Consider the following 15,553-nt stretch of genomic DNA (forward strand, 5'->3'; position numbering starts at 1 on the left):
GCCAGCCAGACAGCACAGGACATCAGCGCCAGCTGGTGCTGAACAGGCCAGGACTTCAGCACAGGGCTGTGCCAGCTTCCCAAGGGGCCTGGCAGGCAGTATGGCTGCAGGAGGACTGCCCTGTACTCAGTTCATCAATCTGAGTCGCAGCAGTGCTAATTATCTCCAGCAGTGTTTCTTTTGGTGCCAGAGCATCTCTGCATCAGCAGGGAGGATGGAGTGACTGCACATTGCCAGCTCTGCTCCTCTTCCCCAGCATTCCCACCCTCCCAGGCAGAACAGCAAGCATGGCACTGTGGGCCACCAAAGCGAAGGTACTGTTGGTCCAGCTGCGGGGTGCTGAGGTGGAGGAGGGACTGTGGCGCAAAGCCCTCAACACCGTGTGACCAGGAATAGGCGTCCCAAGGAGGTTTGGCTGTGAGGAATTCCAGTGGAAAACCCACCTCGGCAGGCTTGGCTCACCGTTTTAACTGGTGCTGGACCCGAACCCTGCCGGACCCAAACCTTGCCGGTTGCTCCACGCCAGTTTTCTCCCTGCAGAGGTGGGTCACCCAGCCCGTGCCCTAAGCCTGCTCCCAGCCCATCTCCTGGAGCACCCCTCTGGGCAGCGGCATTCCCTGGAGCATCCCTCTAGGGGCATTTCCTCCTCCCGGGCCTGCGGCCTCCGAGGCCGCTCTCGCGCTTCGCTTCCACGCAGGGCCGCCCGCGGGCGCCTTCGCACCTCGAGGGGCTGGGCGGGGCTGGGCGGCAGCGCCTGCGGGGGAGCGCGGCGCGGGGATGGGGCAGACACAGCCCCTCAGCAGGGCCCAGCGGTGCGGTGCGGGCAGGTCCCGGGGCGCTGCGGGCAGGTCGCGGTGCGGGGCGGGCGGGTCACGGGGCGGGGCTCGGGCCCGGTTCACATCCGGGCAACGCGCGGCGAGCGCGGACGTGGAGCGCGCGGGCGGGGCGGCGGCGCGCGGGGGCGGCGGCGCGGCCAATCAGCGCCGCCCTCTCATCGGTGCAAACAGGAGCACAATGGAGCGAGCGGCGGGCGCGCTGCAGCCAAGCTTGGCGCGAGCGCCGCGCGGCTGACGGGCCGGCCCGCCAATGGGCGGCGGCGCACGGCTCTGGGCAGCCAATGGGCGCACCGCGGGGGCGGGCCCGGGCGAGGTTAGGGTGTCCTTGCAGGGTGCTGGGCTAAACTTCACCAAATAAAAGCTGTTTGTGTTGGGGCGGCTGCGGAGCCATTTTGGGTAAGTTCTGCCCCGAACTTTGGGTTCGCCCGCCCGGCGGGGCCGGGGCGGCAGCGGGGCCGCGCCGGGGCGGTGCTATGAATGAAGGCGGCGGCGGCGGCGCGGGCCGCGGCGCGGGCGGGCGGGGGCCAGGGCGGCCGCCGGCCCTGTCATGGCTCCGGCCGCGGGGAGGGGCGGCGGCGCCCCCGGGTCCCTCCGCGCCGCCCTCCCCCGCCCCCCGGGCCGCCGCAGCGCGAGGGGGCCGCGGCCCCTCTCGCCGGTCCTGCCGTCCGCCCCCGACCGGGCCTCGCCAGCTCCGGGCCGGCAGTGCGGGGCCGGGCGCCCCCAGCAGCGGCGGCGGGTCCCGGGGCGTGCGGGGCCGGGGGCGGAGGCGGGGCGGGCTCCCCACGGCGCTGCGTGGAGGCTCCTCCCGGCCGGGGAGGGGGAAGCGAGCCCCCCCGGGTGCGGGGTGCCGGAGCCCGCCCGCGGGGCGCAGTTACCCCCTGGCATCTCGGCTGCGGTGCTCAAGAATATCAATATTTAAGTCTTTAAACTTGGCGGTCGGGGGGAAGCGGGTCCCTTTGCTTGCTGGAGGCCCCGGGGCGCGGGCTGCCCGGCCCCGCCGAGCCGCGGCGCGGAGGGGGATGCGGTGGAAGGGCCGCTCCCGCCGCGCCGGGCCGCGGGCTCGTCCCTCTCACCGCGGTTCCGTCCCGCTGCGCGCGGAGCAGACGCGGATCAGTTGTGACACCGCAGCCATGTCACAACAGAGGCATCGCAGGCACGGCGGAGCCGCGTCTCGCCGCAGTCGTCGCGCCCGCTGTGTGTCTGTGGCAGCGCCGTGGGGCTCCCTTGTGCTCGCCAGTGGCGTTCACTGGCGATGGAGGTGGATATTAGCCTTGATCAGTGAGGTTTGTAGGATGAAGGCTGTGAGAGACACGCACGCAAAAAATACGGGAGGAGGAAGCGAAATCGTCAGCTCGGGTTGCTGCTGCAAGGGTGTACCCGCCTGAGAGCAGGTCCCCCTCTGGTTATCAATTTGCCTGCTGACAACTACACTGAACTCGCAGCGAAGTCGGGGACCGCGGGGGCCAGGCAGGCTGCCTCAGCACACACAGAGTTGGTTCTGCCTGGTCTGCTGCTGGCCTTTGATGTGGTAGAGGTTTTTTTTGGTAATTTTGCTATGAAAAATGCTTCTTTTGTTTCTTCACGGAGTTGGGATGCTTTTAACCAAAAGCCCAGTCTTTTTTCTTGTTTACGTCCTGCTCAGGAAATGCAGCAAATGCTGTTGGAGTTGGAGAATGAGGAGAGACAGATGGAGATGGTTGACTGTGCTTGTGCAGTGTCCGATGGGACTGGGCAGAAGCCTCCAGCTTGCACTGGCCTCCCTGGCAGGGGCTCCTGGGGGGCAGAGAGATGCTGTTTTGTTGCTAAATGTTTGTCCCTGATCCCTTCATTTGCAGAGTATCTTTTTAACTGCTGTAGAGTCAATTGGATTAGGGTGTTGCCGGAGGAAACACCGAGCTCTCAGGGAGTGTTTTCTCTGCCGTGAAGTGTTCCTGTTGCTTTTGGGCCCTGTTCAGGTGATGGTATGGGAAGAGGTACTGTCTTGCCTCTCCTCGCCCCTTGTTTACCTTGTTCATGCAGGAGCTCTGCTGTGCTCCTTTGGAGAGAAATTGTAGTTTTGGTCAAACTGTTGAAGTATGATGCAATAACATAATATTTTGCTCTGGGAGTAAATTCTTCCTGGAGTAAATAAGTTGTTTCTCTTGCAAGGCTTTTGGCCTTGAGCTGGGTTGGTTTTGGTTTAGGGCTGCCCCTGGGTTCCTTTCCTGAAAATTGATTCCTCTTCCACTGCAAAGTGTAACGTTGTCTGTTTGTCTTTGGGAACTCTAATTCAGCCCATGTCTCTGAATTGGTACAGCTGCCTGTTCTTGCAGGTCCTTCAGGAGTGCTGGACATACTGCTGCACTGCCTTCACCGCACAAATAGGCAGCGTGACAGCAGTGGGGTGAAGCTCATTGAATGTTGCCCCTCAGGTGCTTCAAGCTGAAAAACACAATAACTAGGAGAGCTGGATCCTATGAAAATGTACATGTGTGCCTTGCGCAGCAGAACTGAAAGTACATGTTTTTATTCTTCAAACAAAAGCTGAAGTCAAGGAGAGGACTTTGAGAATGACTGATCGTGGTTCATTTGCACTTTGATGAAGTTTGAAGCCCACCCTACAGCCAAGGCTGTTTATTCCTGCCTGTTGTCTCATTCTTCCCAGCAGAAATATGGGCTGCCTTGTCCCTGAAGAGACAGTTGCAGCCCCTTGCTGCAGGCCACTATGGGTACCCTGTGTGAATCTGACACTAAGGCAGCTCTTGCAGTGTTTATCCATGCTGCTGCTGTGAATAATTCACAGCTCTCATGGAAGATGCTGTCAGGGGCCTCGTTACTGTGTTCTGAGTGCTGCTGTCTAGTTTGCTAGTATATGCGTTTTTAATGGCTTGAGTTTACCATTTCTCCATTGTCCTGCATGGTGGCCTTAGGGGACCATGCTGCTTGTCTTTGAGCAGCTGGCCCTAGGTGTTCCAGTGTTAGACCCAGGGGTCAGTGCTGTGGGTCTTCTTGGGGTCTGTTGATTTCTAGTGGCTTGGTGGAGGAGGATCTCAGAGGAGTGTCTTGTTTTCCTGACTCCTTTTTACAGGAGTTTACAGTATTTCTTCAGCAGGAAGTAAATCTCTGCTTCCCTGTACCCCCTAAAAGTGTAGTCTCAATAATTTTTAAGATTTAATCTTCCTTGAGTGATTTTTAATATTTTATCAAGAGTTTCTCCAAACACATAAACTTCTACAGGTGGATAACATAAAGAGTTTCACTGTAGTGGTTTGTGTTATTTCAAGAGGGCTTTGTACAAGCACGTGAACTTGTTTTTGTGAGCTGGGCAACTTTGTGAGACTTGTTTTCTGAGAGGCTGCCAGAGCAGGCCTTTGTGGTTTGCTGTGGTGTCCAGGCCTGTCTGGGCTTTGCGTAGATAAGAGCCGATATCGTCCTCATCAGTGCGCAGGAGGAGCTTGCTCTCAGTAAGGGGGAAGAGCTGATCGGCCTTGTGCTGAGAGTGAGCCTTTGGTGCAGGAATGCAGACTTCTGTGTTGGGTCTGGAAAGCAGGCATGCACGGGGAGGCTGCTCTAAGATTGTCTTAAAGAGACATTGTCAAGCTCAGTGGTTGGATGTCTCACTGGGCCTTGGGGTACTTTAGAGGGCTTGTTTCATTGCTCCTGCAAGTAGCAGTGAATGCATTTCTCCTCACTCATCCCCAATTTCCTGCTTGGGACAATGGAGTCAGCCTCTGGTGTTGGTCCTGCCCTGGTCTGTGAAAGCAGAGGCAGAGTGGTTGTTGGAGACCAACAAGCGCTGTCAAGGGGAGAGAAGATGGTCAGGGTGAAGGGTCTGTATGCAGTGGAGCAGCCATGTTTGCTGCGGGCAGAGTGTTAGTGACAGCATGCAGGGTTTCTGTTCTTAGCACCCTAAAAACCTATGAAAACAGAATTACCCTTGACTGTGGCAGAGGTGTCAGTGTCAGTGCCTGTGTTGCCATGTGTAGTGGTAGCAGGACCAAAATCCTCTAAGGAAGTGCTGGGCCCTGTACAAGACCGATGCTGTGAGTGCCACACTGGGCAATGCCTGTCCCAGGCTCCAGTGATCATCCGGCACCAGTCCCTGGTGGAATAATAGAGCTGGGGAAAGCTGACCAACCCAGCAGCAAAAGGGGAAAAACATGGTACTCTGGGTGTCAGCTTGTGACATGAGACAAATCTGAGTTTGTTCCTAGTATCTCAGGCTGGTGCAATACGTTTTCCGTGTGATAGGACAATGCCTTCAACTTTCCCTTATATGGGAAAATCTGGGATGCAGCCTAGCAATCCGCCAATATGTGGCTAATAATTTTTAGCATTGTTATGTTGAACGTGTCCAGTCAGCCTCAGAATTAGGGTATACCTGGGACACTGTAGCTGGGCTTTAATATTTGAGGCCGGTCTCTGGCAGCTGTCTGGGGAAAAGTTATGACTGTGCTCTAGGGAATGCCTGAGTGCAGTTGGCTCTTTTGGAAGTCAGCTAAAAGCTGGGATAGTTTGTGCCTGAGTGTAGAGCTCCTGCTCTGTGCTGCCCGTGGGCCCAGTCCTTAGAGAGATGCTGGGTTGTGTTAGCACCAGGTGGGATTCAGGGGAGCTTTTGACCCATCCTTTGTGTGAGGACCTTCTCTCTGTGGGGGAAATATGCCTTGAGGTGAAGGGGTGCATGCTGCTTCCGTACCGCAGCCTGTTGTCTCCAAGGCATTCGCAGCCTGTAGTGAGTATAAATCTTGCTCTAACAGGAGCAAAACACTCTTTTTCAGTCCAGAAAAGAAAATGAGAAGCGTGGGAACCAAGTCCCAGTCCCTCTTAGTTTTCTGTGTGGGCCCTGGAAATGTGCTTGCAGAGGCGTGTTGGGTATGGTTCAAAGAGTGCGGGTGTTACTGTGACGGTGAGATACTGGCTTGGCCGTGGGGTGCCCATCATATTTTCCAGCCCTGGTTTCCCTTTGAGGGATGCTGCTTCATGTTATTATGAATGTCTGTCCTCTGAGGTACAACATGCCTTCTGCAGGCTTGCCTTTTCCCAAACTTTATGCTGGTTATTTTGGGGTGGTTTGTTTTACCGTGGTGGTTGGGAATTTTTGGTTTGTGTTTTTCCTGGTGAGATTAAGTTTAGCTCTCTTCTGGTGAAACTTTCTGACACTTGTCTGGTTCTCTCTGCCATTTGGCGCAGTTGTGATGGGAAGTCTGGATTGCAGTGCAGGTAATTCATTGCTTCCTTTTGGGGTGACTGTGCTGAAAGCAGGAAAAAATTATACTTGTCAGTGTCACGTTTCAGAGTATTTCCTAAATCTTTCTATAAAAGTTTGGGAACTGTGGAGTCCTGCTTTGCATCAGAGTAGGAGACAGTATCAGGGGTCAGGCTGGTGTTACTCTAGGCCCATGAGCTCGCTGCATGTCCTGCTAATGTGCCTGTTACTGCAAGGGAGGGACAGGTAGGCAGTAGATGGGCAAGGTTGTTTCATTCACTATCTGATGTACAGCCTGGGAGCTCTGGCCCAGGAAAATAGGTGGGAAGGGCATGGGCATGTGTGGGTGACCCCAGCAAAAAGCCTGTGCGAAAGCCTGGTGGGCAAGGCTGGGGGGAGCTGTGCCCCTGTGTCCCTGTGGCTGGCAGCAGACTGGTGTGGAGGAAGAACTTAGTGCCCTTAGTGTTAAAACCCCCTGGGATGTAAGATCCCCACCTCTTTCCCCAGGAGGTATCTCATTTGCATTTCTTTGAAGGCAGAAGCAGGACTTTAGCTAATTGAGGGACTTTAGCTACCAGGCCCTCCCCGTTAGCAACCGCTGCTGGGAGTTGTGCTCCCTCTCTATTGCACTGAAAATAGATATGTTTTGTGGACATAGTTTCATTTTGCACTTCAACTTCCTTGCACTGTATGGCTGCCTTGGAAGGTGAATTCCAACATTAGCAATTAGCTACATGCAGGAACAAGGGTGCTGCAAACTTACGGGGGACTTCCACTTCTTTGACATATAGGTAGGTTAAGTATTGGTTCTTTAAGAAACATTAATCCCTTGTTATATATGTGCATCGAGGCAGAATTAAAGTTAGTCCTAGATACAAGAATAAACATTAGTGCTTTGCTATAGATGTGCTGTGAAAGCTGCTATTTTTGTGTGAGCCACTGCCTTGAGTTCTCTAGGTCTTGTGCACAGAGTACTTTTAACTCTCAATCTTTCATCTGCTTTGGTTGAACTTAGAATATACTTTAGATAAAATGAAATTTAAGTGTTCAATGTCTGTTAATTGAGGATCTGAAAAGAGCCATTTTTGATGACTTCTTTAAGTGCCTGGTGCATCCTTGCTGTACCCTGTGCTTGCTTAGCTTCGGAAGGAGCGCAGTGGGGTGTACGAATGCACAGCCCTTTGCTCCTATTTGTATGCCTCTCTGCTTGTTGCTTTAGGGCAAGCAAAGCCCTGTTTCTCAGTGATCTTTCTCAGTCCCTGCAGGGTGCCCCTCACCAGAGTATCTGAGCCTTTCCCGGCATGCACTTTGGTGCATACATAAAAGCAGGTTTCTCTCCTCCACCGCAGACAGCAGAGACTGTGCTGTTTGCTGCGCAGTGATGTTGCGGGGAGGCTGGCTGAAGCAAGGCTTGTGCTTTCTGTGAAGGTGCTGAGGTTTGTGGTTGTGGATTTGTGGGCCAGTCACAGTGACTGCTCCACCTCCTTGCTATGGAGGCTGAGAGTTTCTGTCAGAGATTAAAGTCACTGGTTTGGAGTTAGGCCAGTCCCACATTGTGCTTTGAGTGTGAGGACCAGGGTCCTAAATCCCAAAGGCAAAGGAAGGAGTGTGTCCCTGTAGGCACAGGCTCTTTGAAGCTTTTGTAGTTGTAATTTCAAGGAGAGTGCCTTCTGCAAGGGCCGTGTATTGAGGTGTGACTCCACAGCTTGCAGGACCTCTGTGTTTGAATAGGTACAGCTGTGCCCACATCTGACAGGGGATACTGTGTGTGGAAATGTGGTTATCTGCAGATACTGCTCTCTGGTTTCTAGACGGGCTCTCCATTGGCTGCTCTGCTGAGTGGAGCATGGCATTAGGGCTGAGGACAGTGTTCTTAAACCCTTTCCTGGATCCAGCTCTATTTCCTGCTCTTCCTGTCACCCTTAGTTGGATGAGGGAGACAGACACAGAGCAGAAGTGGATTTCTGGTCCTTGTTGCATGATTGTTCCTTCAGAGATGCCTGCTGAAGGAAGGGTTCAGAATATGAGTGGCTTATCCAAGTACAGAGGGAAGAGGATATGTGGAAATCATGTTGATTTGGACTTCTGACAGGTACGTGCAGTAAGAGTGGGCTAGGACATGGGTCTGTGGGAACCATGCTCTCCTACTCTGTCCAGAGCTTGTTTACCTGGCTTCCATGTTGCTAGATGTCAGAGGAGACTGATGTCTACAGACCTGCCAGGCAAACAGGGACAAGAGTTTCTTGGTAGCTTGATGCAACTGATACCGTGTGCTTGCCCGCTGGCTGGCTGACCCCACGATGATGGTGCTGGTTGGCCAGGAGTGTCCAGGGCATCTTCTGTATCTGTATCCTGAATGAATGCAGCCTGAGTCCAGGAGAGATGTGCAGCTCTGCCTGTGTGCTGTTGGAAGAGGCTTGGTGTGCTCTGGGGTTCCAGTTCTGTTTGGAAAAAGGGACTCTGCAAAGATGGGACTCTGCAGCCAGCATTAGTGACAGTGGCTTGGCATCCTCTGGCAGGAACCTCTCCTGCCTGTGCATTCCCTGCCTGTGCAGCTGTGGCTCTCCAGTCTGGCAAGGCTGATGCTCTCATAACTGTTCCCTGAGCTGGTCTCTGACTAAAGGGCTTTATGAGCCGAGGCAAGAAGGGGCTACCTCTCCTTATGCGCTTTCGGTAGCATTTTACTTGCAGTGTGTCTGGGCAGGCCTTTGTGTGCTCACCATTTCAAAGGGCTACCCAAGTGTATTAAAGCACTGCCTATAGCTGAGGAGCTGGCATCATTGAACCTCAAGCATTTGCACATGAGGAGTTGATGAATTTCTCTTTGGCACTGTTCTCAGCCTCCCATACTTTAGTCTTTCTTGGGATAGTGTAAAAGACAAATGCAAGGAAACATGATTGAGAAGAATGTCTCATTACAGGTGGCATTGGAACTCTGGAGACTGTTTTCTCAAAAGTAACTTCTCAGGCCTGGAGAACAGCAGATTTTGTCTGTTGCTATTCTGGAGCGAGGTTTGCTAGATTTTGTTAGGATGTACAGGCAGAACAGTTGCCATGAGCTGTGGGACCTCCCCACAGTAAACTCTCAGACTGTGGTTATTTGGGATGTTACCTTCCTGGGTGTTGAGGAACAGCTCGGCTCCCCCAGTACCTGGCCGTGCTGCAGGCAGGGGTCTGCCAGCCAGCCTTTCTGCCCTGCCCTGGAGTGGGTGGCCTGGTTTTGCAGCGCTAGCAGGGCAGGTAAAGCCTGTATGGGTGCAGGAGCCCTTCGCCAACAGGGCAGCATCAATCAAGTGGCCTCTGTAAGGTGGTGTTGGAGCTGTCCTGTGCTTGGAGAGTGAGCAGTGTAGCAAAATGTCCTTCTGCTTGTGGAGATTCCTTCTGTGCCCCCCCAGCCTTCACTGTGTGTGAGATCACAGACCCTTCTATGCCCCCCCAGCCTTCATTGTGTGTGAGAGTACAGACCAAGCTGAGCTTCCTTTATCACCTGTTTTTTGAGATCCCTGTGACCAGGATGCAGTGCTTCCTGGCCCAAAGAAGAACTGCTCACTTATCACACACTAAGATGTACCTCAGGATCAGCCTTCAGTGCCCATGCTCACGAGCTATGGTCTGAGATGTGGCCGTGGTAGGCAAAGCAAGGCTGGCCCTGCGCTCCCTTCAGGCACTGTACCCCTCTTGCCACTCTGCCACCCGTGCATGGCCGAGGCATTTGGCAAAGCAGTGGTGTCCATCCTGTTGTGAGGCCCTGGAAATGTTTAAAATGCTAACTCTGTTCCTGTGGCCCAGCTGCTGGTGACTTGGCCATGTTTCATTCAGCTCCTTGGATGTGTTTCCTCAGGCACATTCCCATGGGCTACTCATTAGATGAAGCAGGAGGTTGGCAGGAGGGCACTAACTTTTTCTTTCACCCTTTTTCTTTACTGTGGTTATAGCAGGAGAACAATGGGGAATACCTTAGTCAACAGATAACAGGAGCAAACAGGAATGTGGGGACATCAGGTGAATGACTGGCAGGGGTAAGAGTGATCGACTGTGGAGGTGTGTGGCAGGGAGCTTCAACTGGAGCAGACTGACCGAAATTCCTGAAGGAATGATTTTCAGCATGACTGGACTCTGCGATGGGGTCTCCATCAGTATGTGGAGTTGTGGCCAGTGTTGCCGTGCCTTCCCAGCAGGAAATCTGCTCAGGGTGTTAGATGTGTCCTTCATACACAGCCAGGTCTTGAGGTGCATTGCGTTTGTTCACCTTCTCAGGAGCCCTGATGTCAATGTTGATTTTTTTTGTCTCTATTCTACCATTAGAAACTAGAGGCACAAAGGGTTATGATTGCCTCTGAGGAGCTGTTTGCAGTATGGCAAAGCTGTTTTCCGGCAGCTTGAGTTTGCTGTGCAGGATATTAACAACAGCAAGAGGAGAAGATCTGTGCTTTCAGGAGTGCCATCTCATTTTTTGGCCATCTGCCTTGGGATAGTATGAGTTTGGTGCAGTTTGGGGTATAGCTCTCAAACAGTAACCTTATAAAAAGTTCTTTGAATTGGCCAGCTGTCAGGGCCTACTGGTTGAGCTGGCTTTTGTAGACCTTTCTTACTAATAAAGGTTAAATTGTGTGCCTGGTGGCTTCTTTGTAGGGACAGTGACCTTGAGGATGGACTTGGACAGTTAAGTGAAGCTCTGAGCTCTTGTGTGTGAGACATAAAAGCCAGCAAGAAAATGTGCGGAGTGCACAGGGTCCTGGTTTTTGCTGAAACCTCTATATCCCTCCTGGTAGCTGGAGAGCAGCTGGATGTTTTGCCCTGATGCAAGAAACCTCTGAAGCAGCTGACAGTAACCCCTGTGCTCCCTTGAGCCCTGTAATTCATCAGAGGCTTTTTTCTTACACTACTGGGAAGTCTGGCTCCTCATGACTGCTGGTCCAGGAAGCCAGCAGGAGCTAAGCCCACAATTCTCTCTCTGCCCAGGGGTAACAGCCAGGCACTTCAGGGAAGAGAGCCTGCTTCCAGCACTGAGACTGTGTCCTCAGAGCTTCCTTGCCCATTTCCATCTAAAACGTATCTAGGGTTGTGTTCTCACTCTGACCTGAGGCTTTCCACAGCCTCCTTGGCAGCTGAAGCACACCTGCCTTGGCATGCAAGGCTTCCTGCCTTGTGGAGGAGCAGATTGGGTGGACTATCCCAGGCTAAGAGGAGTTGCCCACCAGGCATCTTGTTGGTTGCCAGCAAGCTGGTCATGCCACTGCATTGCGCTGCCATGAGCAGTGAGCTTCTGGCTCCCACAGGCCAGGAGAGGGGCTGTGAGCTGGCTGCCTCTGGCCTGCAGCAGGGTGCCAGAGGGGTGGGGGAGCTCTGCAAGACGCTGTGGGAGTGACACTTGGCCATAGGCTTTAATGGCTTCAGCAGCTTGGCACTCTCCTGTAGCAAGTAGATACAGATATTGCATTTTTCTTATTTTAAAGTAGGAAATTAGGTGCTGGGAGTGTGATGGGAGAGGTGGGAAGGCTTTATGGCCACTGTAACTGTTCCCTGGACACTCCATTCATGTCCTTCCTTGTTGGCTTGCTGGTCAGCATGCTGGGGCTGGTGAATAAAATGGAAGGAAAATCTGCTACTGGTGATGGAGAAATGGCTTGTTAAGATTTGGCACACAGGGCAGTTAATTTGGGCTGTGTGGTGGCCTGGATTGGATGCCACACTGGAGTGTGCTTGTGTTTAATGGGTAGCAGAGGTCTGGAAAGTGCCACATCAGAGATGTGTGATGGGCTTTGCTGATGTTGCAGGAGCTTGAGCTGGTGATGCTCTTGACAGGGCATGTGAATTGTGCTTGTGGGACACTGCTCTGTAGGGAGCCACTGGGGACCCCTGCATGTGCAGGAGTGCTGCACATGTTCTTGCACACTAATGCACCCTTGCCCATGAAATCGTGCCTCTTGGCACTGAGGGTGGTCAAATGCCCGTCCCTGTGGGAGCCCAGACTGCTGGGTGCCAGCTATGAGCCTGGGCAAGCTTGGCTTGTCTCCTTTCTCTCTTGACTGCACAGGTACTGAATTGTAGAGATTTGGTTTGTTTTTCCTCTGGTTTTTGCCTTGCTGATGTTGAGGATTAAAATCCACTGCCTGGGGCTTATGAGTAACTGTTTGGAGTCAGACTCTTGGCCAGCAGATCAGAAGGCAATAGACACAGTAGGTTTGAGAAACCCATCTCGCTCCTGGTAGCTCCTGCATATCAGGGTAGCAGATGATGATGTAGGAAAGGGCACACAGCTGACGCTGGGTGCATCCCCACTGCAGTCAACCACCTTGCAACTCCTGGTGCCACTTGGGAGTAGTGTGTCCCCTCATTTTGGGCTGTTTATGAAGGTGATGAGGGAAATACATTCTATGTATGCTCAGGTCTGGTTTCCCTCTCTTTAGCAGCAAGCTGGAGTGCATCTCTTTGTGTGCATGTTGAGTGGCCAGGCACAGCTTTGTGTTCATGATGTGCCTTCACTGAACAAACTGAAGGGGTTTTAGCCATTCTCTGCTTTCTCTTCCCTTGTGCCATTGGTCCCTGCTCACTGCTGTGCTCACTGGATTCTGCGTGAGCCCTTGGCTCTCAGCCCTCTGGCTCTGTTCAGCTGCTGAAGGTCATTATGGTTATGGTCTTGGGTTAGGAGCTGCATTTGAAAACCCTCCAAAAAGGAGCTATTGCTGGTTCTGCCACGTGAGCTTGTCATGAGAGTCATGAAGTGCAGCTGACTGAAGCTGCATTACCGGGGGCTGTATCCAGCCTGCGTGTACTCTCTTGCTTGTTGGGTGCCAACAGAGCATCCTCTGTGCACAGGCAATGGCACAAGCCCAAGTGTCTCCCCAGGGTCTCTGACGTGGCTGTCACCGTATGGCTGAGAGCTTGGGAGCAGAGTGTTGGCTTTTTGGAGGGGAATGCTGTGCAGCATCATCATATTGCTTTTCCAAGGGAGCAAACGACAAGGAGGTTGTGGTGATTTATTGCCTGCCTGTCAAAGTCTTGTTGCCTGTTCTCTTGTGGGGTGGTGGAGTTGGGTGTCCTGGGAAGGTGCTGCAGGTTTGCCGTGTGCATTTGGTATCCTTATCAGCAGATCTCTTGGCTCCCCTGGCCCCACAGAGAACACAGTTCATTCCCCCTGCCTTCTTTCTTTAAAGATTAAAATATTGTGAGAACAGAAAATTGCTTGCAGCATGGCAGTGTTCCTTGGGGCTCGCTGTTGGTGTGATGCTCTGCCTGTCCTGGACATGTGCACCTGCCTGATGCCTGTTTTCTCCCTTACTTTGGGTTATTTGGACCTCTGTGTATTCTCCTTTTTCCCCTTGCTTCCTTCATCCTGCTGTCCTGCTCAGGAGTGTGGGGCCTGTGCCCTCTTCCCACTGGTGTCAGGGAGCAGTGAGGGAGTGTTAATGGCAGCTCTGAAATGAAGACCACTTGGCTGCTCAGTGAAGCCTCTCCTGATGGGATGCTGAGGGAGTCTTGTTTTCTGTAGTTGTGTGAGCAGAGCTGGGAAGCTGCTTCTCCACAGCCTCTGTTTGGGAAGGAGAATATATGCTGTGCTGCCTCGCAGTGAGCTTGCAGACTCCCCAGCCCCCTGCATCACTGCTGCTGCTCCTCTCTTGCTAAACTACTGGGTTATTTTTAACTTGGAAAAATTACAACCCGAGATTGGCATTCTCTACCCCCAGCGGAGAGCTGGAGGCAGGATGTGGGGGAGGCACTGCGGAGGGCTGGGAATGCGGCTCGCTGCTCCAGCAGGCCCGTTTCCAGGGGCTCGTGCCCCCCGCAGCACTGTGCCTGCCGGGCTGCGCGGCGAGGCTGCCTCTTGCTCGGCACGGATGGAGCTTCAGCCTGGATTCCCATGGCGAAGGCACAGAGCAGCTGCAGACACGTAAACAAATCCTGCTGCAGCAGGCTGTGGGGAGAGAGCTGTGCTCTGCCTGCCAGGCTGCTTGCGTGACAGCTTGCAGACAGGTAGCTGCTGACGGGGATTGGGTACCTCCTTCAAAGAGTATCCTGCAGAGATGCTCTAGGGTGATGGAGTGTGCTGTGGAGGAGCAGACAGGTGGATTGCTGTTTTGCCCACTGGAGGAGGCTTTGCTGGACCGCACAGCCCTCCCTAATTCAACTTGCAGAGAGCTGTTGGGGAGGAGCCAGGGAGAGGTGTCACTCTTGCGCCGTGGTTCTCTTTCACCCCTCCCCTAGCCCTGCCTCTACAGTGTTTTGCAGGCAGTTGTGTTGTCAGTGCGTGTCTCCCCTGCCTGGAGCTCCCTGAGTGATGGGAGCACCTTTTTAAATCCACTGGCAGCAAGATGTTTCTGCAGAGCCTCTTCTCCATGCAGCCCTCAGGAATGTAGTTCCCTGAGTCCCTCTGGATTGCAGCAGACACTCAAGTTTCGAGCTCCAGCAGCTCTGCCGGCTGAGACGTTCCTGTGCAGCCCTGCTTAGGAACAGGGATTGATAAGGTAGCAAGGCTCAAACAGCACCAGAGGACTGCAGATGTGTCTCTTTGCTGTTTGGTCACAGAGAACACTGTTGGTCAAGCCAAGCAGAAGAACAGTGCAGGTTCCAGGTTCTGCTCTTGGTCTGTCCCAGCCAGACCTGTCAGTCTTTTACTGCTGCTCACCTTCAGTGTGGATGCATCAGGTGCAGAGGGTGGCTGATACATGGGCCCTGCTTGGTTGTCCTTGGGCTTGCTGTCTGCCTTGCCAACTGCAAAGCTATTGAGGAGGTTCCTCTGACAGGGAGGTGCTGCCAGGGCCTGGGGCCTTCTGCTCAAGGTTGCCTGGGAAGGCCTGCCAGATCCTATCAGTTCTCATCTGTAGTCTACTACTCCATAGCTCTCTTAGTGATTGGGCAGGAGTAGCAGGGGAACACAGCAGAGCTCTTGGTAAGCAATGGCCAGTCCTTATTTCCCTCAGCTGACTTCAGGCAGATGCAGGCACCCTTCCTGGCTCCTTTGGGAATGATTCTAATTTACTTGTTGAGGCTGGTCCTGTACACCCAGCACTCTGATCCCATTTGGCCTGACATGTTCTGGGCAGTGAGCTGGTGTGAGGCTCTCCAAGCTGTGGGATGTGGTACACAGGCTGTTCCTGTGCCTCTGACCTCAAGTCAGGACTCTGGGAGTTCCTGCCAGAGCAGCAGTACTGATGTCTCAGCTCTACAAAGGCCTGATGTGATGCCTGACCCTGACAGAGGAATGACACAGCTCATGTCTTGTTGACACCCAACATGCAAGAGAGCACGCACACACTGTATGGTAGGGAATGACTGTTGGCTGCTTCTTTTCCTCAAGGCTGCAGGGTTTGTTGTCAGGCACGAGACACTGCTCTGTGTTTGAGCCAAGGGCTGCTCCCACAATGGCAGCAGGTGGTGTACAGCAGAGCAGCTCTTGGGCAGCCAGGGCTGTAGTAGCACCCCTTCCCCCAGAGAGCTACTCTGCAGTTTATGTGAGGCAGTGGGGTGTCTCCACCACCCCAGAATGGTGTGTACACACACAAGGACAGCTGCTGACACTGGCACAGGCATT

General features: G+C 53.6%; 1 protein-coding gene across 12 annotated transcripts in view; it reads left to right on the plus strand.

The window, feature by feature from the left end:
• Window positions 1–1,139: 1,139 nt before the first annotated feature.
• Window positions 1,140–15,553, plus strand: part of CHD6 (chromodomain helicase DNA binding protein 6) — a 92,043-nt gene continuing 77,629 nt past the window's right edge. For 11 of the 12 annotated variants that reach the window (XR_011156137.1, XM_069034495.1, XM_069034502.1 and 8 more), the window contains exon 1: window positions 1,140–1,232. The gene's annotated coding sequence lies outside the window, so the exon portion shown is untranslated. The remainder of the gene's footprint in view (window positions 1,233–15,553) is intronic. The other variant, XM_069034498.1, reaches the window with a different exon arrangement.

This window comes from Aphelocoma coerulescens, chromosome 20, assembly GCF_041296385.1.
Source record: "Aphelocoma coerulescens isolate FSJ_1873_10779 chromosome 20, UR_Acoe_1.0, whole genome shotgun sequence".
Classification (NCBI taxonomy): domain Eukaryota; kingdom Metazoa; phylum Chordata; class Aves; order Passeriformes; family Corvidae; genus Aphelocoma; species Aphelocoma coerulescens.